Source organism: Triticum aestivum, chromosome 5B (genome assembly GCF_018294505.1).
Source record: "Triticum aestivum cultivar Chinese Spring chromosome 5B, IWGSC CS RefSeq v2.1, whole genome shotgun sequence".
NCBI lineage: Eukaryota > Viridiplantae > Streptophyta > Magnoliopsida > Poales > Poaceae > Triticum > Triticum aestivum.
The window spans coordinates 107,136,037-107,142,572 of record NC_057807.1 but is presented as its reverse complement, the minus strand read 5'-3'; the positions used below and the strand labels follow the sequence as shown (position 1 = coordinate 107,142,572).

Below are 6,536 nucleotides of genomic sequence, written 5' to 3'. Positions count from 1 at the left end.
CGCGGGGGGAGCCCCGCGACCGTGGCCGGTCGCCGGCCTGGGAGGCCAGGCCGCCCCCTCGGCATCGGTCCCCCTCGCCGACCCGGCGCCGTGACCGGTCCTCTTCGCCGCCCCGCCCGCTCCCCTCCAACAACGACGCCGACGCTCCCCCCTCCCGCCGCTACCAGCCCCCCCGCTCCCAGGCTGCGTTTCCGCCGGCCAACGGCGGCAACGGCAACCGGGGACGCCCGGGATCCAAGAAGAAGAAGAAGAAGGGCCCTCGGCGCCCACAAGCCGCCACCTCCACCGCTACCGCGGCTCCTCCTCCGGGTACCACCGCCTCGGCCGTAGCTCAGCCGTGCTTCAACTGCGGCCTGACCGGACACTTCCAGGTGGCGTGCCCCAACCCACCGACGTGCTACCTCTGCAAGGATACCGGGCACCCCGCGATTCTCTGTCCGGACCGCCCGGTGTCGGAGGAGCTCATGATGTATGGGCACGGCATCGAGGACTTGGCCTTCTTCCACATTGAGGTGCCCGAGCTCGCCCCGCCTTCCCCCTCGCTGCTGGCATTGGTGACGGTTGTGGGCGAGGCCGTCGCCACCCCGGAGCTGATTGAGGCTGAGCTCAACCACTTGTGCAGATGCACGTGGGACTGGCAGGTGACCCCCATGGCTCCCAGCTCATTCTCAGTGGTCTTCCCTGACGCGATGAGCATGGGCTTCTGCACGCGCAGCAACAACATCACCCTGGCTCTCAATGACATCGTGGTGAACATCTCTGAGCCGCAGTGGGATCCCAGAGCCGTTGCTACCCTGGACACGGCTTGGCTCCTCATCTCCGGCCTCCCTGATGTTGCCCGTTTCGAGCGGGTCATCCGCAGTATGTCCAAGATCCTGGGCAGGGTGGTGGTGGTGGATGAGCTCTCCCTGCGCAAGGAGGAGGAGGTCCGGGTTAAGGTGAAATGCCTGGACTCCTCCAAGCTCCACGTCACGATCCGTGTCTTCTTCAACGATGACGGCTACGACCTCAAGATCCGCCCCGAGCCTCCGTCCCACGTCAGCCGCCCCCGTCTCTTTGCTGGCGGCCTCATGGGGGGGGGCCTGCTGATGTTGACGACCCTTACCACCGCCGCTCGCGCTCCTCCCGCTTCGACGACCCTGCCGAGGATGAGGATGAGTCGGAGCACTCTCGCTCCCCGTCTCGGGACCCCCCCAACCCTCCCGCGGGTCGGGGCGGGTCGGGGGCGGGGCGTACCCGGGTATCGGCCATCGACCTCGTGGTGGCCCTCCGCCTGGCCACCCCTCTGGCTCCCTCCCCGTCTCCGTCGGCGTCGACCGGCGACATCTCCAGCGTGAGCCTCCTCGTCGCCCCTCCATCGTCCCCCCGCTCCCCCGACGCCGCCTCGGCCCGCCGCCTCGCGCCACCAGGGGCTGAGCCTTCGCCCTCCGCCGACTCGCCTTCTCCGGTGTCCTCCGGGGTTGGTGGTGTTGGGGAGCCCGTCGCCCCTGCCCCGTCTGCCTCGTCTCCTCCACCCTCGGGGGCCGCAGCCGGGGCGGCTCTGGGGTCGGCCGACCCTCACCCCGCGTCGGTGTCGTCCAGCTCCCACCTCGCCTCGCCGGCTTCCCCTGTCGCCTCGGTGGCGGTGGACGTCTCCTCCCCGGCCTCCGTGCACCCCCCCTCCGACGGTGGCATACGCCAGGAGGCCCCGCTCCACCTCGACGCCGGTGACGTCCTCTCGCCGCAGCGCCCGCCTGGAGGCGTCGCGGCCGGGCGACTCTCCTGCGCCTTCCGTCGCCGAGCGGGCGGAGCTCCGCGCCGCGGTCCGGAACCTCGAGTCAGGTGTGGACCCTGCCCCTCCCAGTTCTTCTCGTTGCTCCTTTTCTGCTCTCGAGGCCGCTCCCCTCGGCCACCTCGCTAAGGTGGCCAATGACTCGGCCATTGTCTTCAGGGGGGAGGTCAGTCCCCCCTTAGATCAGATCGCGGCCATTAGGGCCCGGGAGATTCTCGACGGGAGGCTGGCTGAGACCCGTGCCCGCCTGCTGCGGCCCCCGGCTCCGGCTCCTCCGGTGGCCGACGGGATTATCCGTGGACGCACTCGGTCTCGCACGGCCGCCCTTCGGGCGCAAAGCGCCTTCCGTGTTCTGGGGTCAAGCAGCCCCCCGATGGGGGTTTAGATGCGGGCCCTTTTCTGGAACCTCCGCGGCTTCGGCCATGATGGTCGTCGCCGCCAGCTCATCGAGTACATCCGGGATGAACATATTGACATTGTGGCCATCCAAGAAACCCTCCGCTCCGAGTTCTCCCTGCAGGAGCTTGAACATCTGAGCCCCCACCTCTTCGCGTGGCACTGGCTCCCTTCTAGTGGGACCTCAGGCCACTCGGGTGGCATCCTCGTAGGGGTTAAGGATGCCACATTTGAGGTGGGAGGCATGGATAGAGGGGATTTTTTCGTTAGTATGGAGATCTTCGAGCGGGCCCTGAACTTCAAATGGGAGGTCATTGTTGTCTACGGACCGGCGGACCACCGCCGCTCCCCGGCCTTCCTTGATGAGCTGCAGCTGAAGATCTCTAACTCTCCCCTCCCAGTTTTAGTGGGGGTGACTTCAATCTCATCCGATCCCCGGATGAGAAGAATAACTCCCGGATTAATCTTCCCCGAATGCAATTATTCAACGAGGCTCCGCGAGCTTGACCGGACAGGTGCCAGATTCACTTGGACCAACCGGCAAGCTGTACCGACACAATCCGTGCTGGATCGTGTCCTAGTTTCCCCGGAGTGGGAATTGCGATGCCCCTTGGCATCGCTCCGGGCGGTCACCCGGGATTGGCTCCGATCATGTCCCCCTTCTCCTCTCCACCGCCGACGAGCGCCCCCCCTCCCCGCCGCGGTTCCGGTTCGAGCTCTTCTGGCTCAACCAGACCGGCTTCCGGGAGGCCGTCCTGGATTTTCGCTAGGTCGGCACCCCATCGCTCCATGTCTGCGGTCGACTCATGGCACTTTTGTGCCAAGCTAGCCCGCCAGTTCATGAAGGGTTGGGGGGCTAATCTTGACCGGGACCTTAGAGAACGCAAGAAGTCCATCCTGAGTGCTATTCAAGCCCTGGATGCTCGCGCGGACTCGACCGGGCTCTCCTCGGACGAGTGGCTGATTCGTTACGACCTGGAGGACCAGCTCTCCTCCATCTACACGGATGAGGAGGCTTACTGGCGCTTGCGTGGTACCCAGAGGTGGGTGCTACAGGGCGATGCCAACACCGCCTATTTCCAGGCGGTTGCGAACGGCCGGCGCCGTCGCAACTCCATCCACTGCCTGTGGGATGGAGACGCGCCGTTAGTTCTTCCAGCGGCCATCCGCTGTCATGTGGATGGCTTCTATAGGGCCTTATTTACCCCCATCCCGCGCGGTGGGGCTAGTCTCGCCCCCGACATTTGGTCGGGCGCGCACGTAGTATCGGCTGAAGCCAATGCGGCTTTGGTTTCCCCCTTCAGCGAGGACGAGGTCCTCGCTGCCATTAAGGGGATGAACCCCTCCTCGGCCCCGGGACCTGACGGTCTACCAGTGGCTTTCTTCAAGACGTTCTGGCCTACCATCAAGCCGGAGGTCATGGCTCTCTTTGAGGAATTCTACTCGGGCTCCATGGACCTGGGGCGCCTTTATTATGGGGTGGTGACCCTCATCCCTAAGGTCCCGGGCGCCTCCGATATTCGCCAGTTCCGCCCCATCACAGTGATTAATGTGATTTTTCGGATCCTGGCTAAGGGGTACGCCAATAGGGTGACCCTCCTTGCGGACACTATCACCCACCCGAACCAATCCGCCTTCATTCAAGGCCGATTTATCCTGGATGGGGTGTTGGTGCTCCACAAAGTGCTCCACGAGGTCCGCCTGAAGCGCCATAGGGCGGCCTTTCTTAAGTTGGACTTCCACAAAGCCTACGACACGGTGCACTGGCCGTTCCTGAGGGAAGTCCTTCTTCGCAAGGGCTTCGATGACCGTTGGGTGACCCGCGTCATGCAGCTCGTCTCTTGTGGTTGGACTGCGGTGAACATCAACGGCGACATTGGGCCCTTCTTCCCTACCCTCTGTGGGGTCCGGCAGGGAGATCCCTTCTCGCCGTTCTTGTTCAACATGGTTGTAGATGCCTTGGCCGCCATCTTGGATAAGGCCAAGGCTGCTGGGCATATTAGAGGCCTTGCCCCGCACCTTGTTGGAGGGGGAGGGGTCTCCCTTCTACAATACGTGGATGACACCATTATCATGGTCGAGGGTTCCGACTTAGAGATCTCCAACCTGAAGTTCCTTCTTCTGTGCTTCCAACAAATGTCGGGCCTCACCATCAACTTTGATTAGAGCGAAGTGATGGTGCTCGGTTACCCCTCTGAGGACGCTCAGTCCATTGCCGACCGGCTTAACTGTCGGTTGGGTTCTTTCCCCACGACCTATCTGGGGATCCCCATTAGTGACTCGCGCCTCACCGTGGCGGACCTCCGCCCCACGGTGACTCGTATGCAACATCGCGTAGAGCCCTGGAAAGGGCGTTGGCTATCGAAGGCGGCGCGCGTGATCCTTATCAACTCATCGCTAGCCAGCCTCCGTGGTTCCTTATGAGCTTCTATAGCCTTCATGAAACGCTCCATCAGGAGGTCGCCAAATACCAGTCCAGATTCTTCTGGGCTGGGGAGGAGGGCAAGCAGAAATACCACATGGTCAGCTGGCCAGATATCTGCAAACCCAAAGACCAGGGCGGTCTTGGGATCCTGTCCTCCCGGCGCATGAACATCGCCCTCTTGACCCGCTGGCTCTGGCGCATCGCCAATGGGGACGGAGGCCTCTGGCTCACTATCATCCAGAACAAGTACCTGCGTGGACAGCCACTAGCGTTCTGCCAACGCTCGGGCGGTTCCCAGTTTTGGCAGGCCGTCGTCCGGTTGCTGCCGGTCTTGCGTATAGGCACATCCGTCTCTGTGGGCTCTGGAGCCTCGACCTTGTTCTGGTTCGACAGATGGCTCGGAGGCTCCCCCCTAGCCGCACGGTTCCCCATCCTCTTCGACATTGTAGTTGACCCTCGGGTCTCAGTCGAGGCGGCCCTTATTGACTTAGGGCGCCTCGCGTTCCGCCGCCCTTTTGGCCCCGCTGAGGTGGCTGCCTGGGATGTCCTCCTCCAGGACATCGCCCTGCTACCTATGGACGTGGCCGACTCTCCGGACGCCATCTCCTGGCGCCTAGATCCCTCCGGCCGCTTCTCCACCAAATCCCTCTACGCGGCTATTGCCCCCTCGTCAGCCCCGGAGCCCTTCGGTCTTATCTGGGACATTCGCCTCCCACTTAAGATTCGGATCTTTCTTTGGCAATGGATCCGCGGCCGCCTCCCGACCGGCGTTGAGGTTCTTAAGCGCCATGGTCCTGGCGATGGAATGTGCCCCCTGTGTGGCATGGTAGAGGACGCTAATCACATCTTCTTCTCGTGCTACACGGCACAGTTCCTTTGGTCTTGTTTCCGCGAAACGGTTGGGGGACAGTGGTGCAACACCAACTTCCCTGACCTGCTTGCGGAAATTCAAGCCTCCCCCCCTCGCTACAGACATATTAGATGGCTGTGCGTCGGGGTTCTAGCCTGGACCCTGTGGACGGTTCGCAATAAGCTTGTCATTCAGAAGGTGCCCCTTCGGCGTGCGACTGACTCCATCTTTAAAATGTGTGGTTACTTGCAGCTCTGGCGGCCGCTTAGCCGCCCTCAGGACCGGGACGCCATCAACAGACTCCTCACCGACCTCCGTTCGTTGGCCTTCCGCCTGGCGCCTCCACTCCCGCCGCCACCACCGGAGCCCGACTAGAGGATGTTTCCCTCCTGGCGCGTGTGCCTTTTTGTGTGTGTGTTTTGGGCTTGTTGAGTTGTGCCCTCAGCAGTAACCCTTGATGCTTGCCTGTGCTTGGACTTTGTGTGCGTGTGGACTTTGTGTGCGTGTGGACCTTGTTGGATGTTGGCTTTGGCATGTGCTTTATTTATAAAACGGGGCGCGAGCCTTTTTCGGTAATTGTATTAGAGATAAATGCTTCTTGATCAAATTACCAGGCAAACCTTGAGAGCAAGAACCGTGGCGTGGACGTGGCACTCTCACGATCTTCGACAGCCATGGAGCGCATGAACATGTGCCAAGAAGCATCCATAATCCATAGCATAGCATGGACCTTGGTCGAACAGGTGGTGGGCGACGGAGGAGGACACCAGTCACCACGGTCATCGTTCGCGCGTACACCGGCGCGCCGCTCATGTTCCAGACCCGACACCGTGCTGTTCGGCCTGGCCTGCGAGCGCGGCGCCGACGGAGCACGCGAACACGCCGGCCTGGAGGATGGCGGCCGGCTGTTCGGCCGCCCGCGGCCAAGCTCGCCCGGGCCAGTCACCTCCCTAGGTGCGAAACGTTTTTCTTTTTCTTTTCTCACCCTCCCCACAGGAACAGAAAGCTACCCAATCCTCACCCCCGACAGAGACGGCAGCGGCGGCGCGCGTCGAGGTGCAGTGCAGCCCCTCTCCTCTCTATCTCTCTCACCC

The 6,536-nt window shown here is 62.6% G+C and overlaps 2 protein-coding genes across 4 annotated transcripts in view; one reads left to right on the top strand and one right to left on the bottom strand.

The window, feature by feature from the left end:
• The window catches only part of LOC123110651 (probable inactive purple acid phosphatase 1), an 11,928-nt gene extending 5,610 nt beyond the window's left edge, over positions 1-6,318 (bottom strand). The window contains exon 1 of the mRNA XM_044531224.1: positions 6,054-6,318. The gene's annotated coding sequence lies outside the window, so the exon portion shown is untranslated. The remainder of the gene's footprint in view (positions 1-6,053) is intronic.
• Positions 6,319-6,381: 63 nt separating this feature from the next.
• The window catches only part of LOC123110653 (probable tRNA N6-adenosine threonylcarbamoyltransferase, mitochondrial), a 14,191-nt gene continuing 14,036 nt past the window's right edge, over positions 6,382-6,536 (top strand). For all 3 annotated transcript variants that reach the window (XR_006453540.1, XM_044531230.1, XM_044531226.1), the window contains exon 1: positions 6,382-6,498. The gene's annotated coding sequence lies outside the window, so the exon portion shown is untranslated. The remainder of the gene's footprint in view (positions 6,499-6,536) is intronic.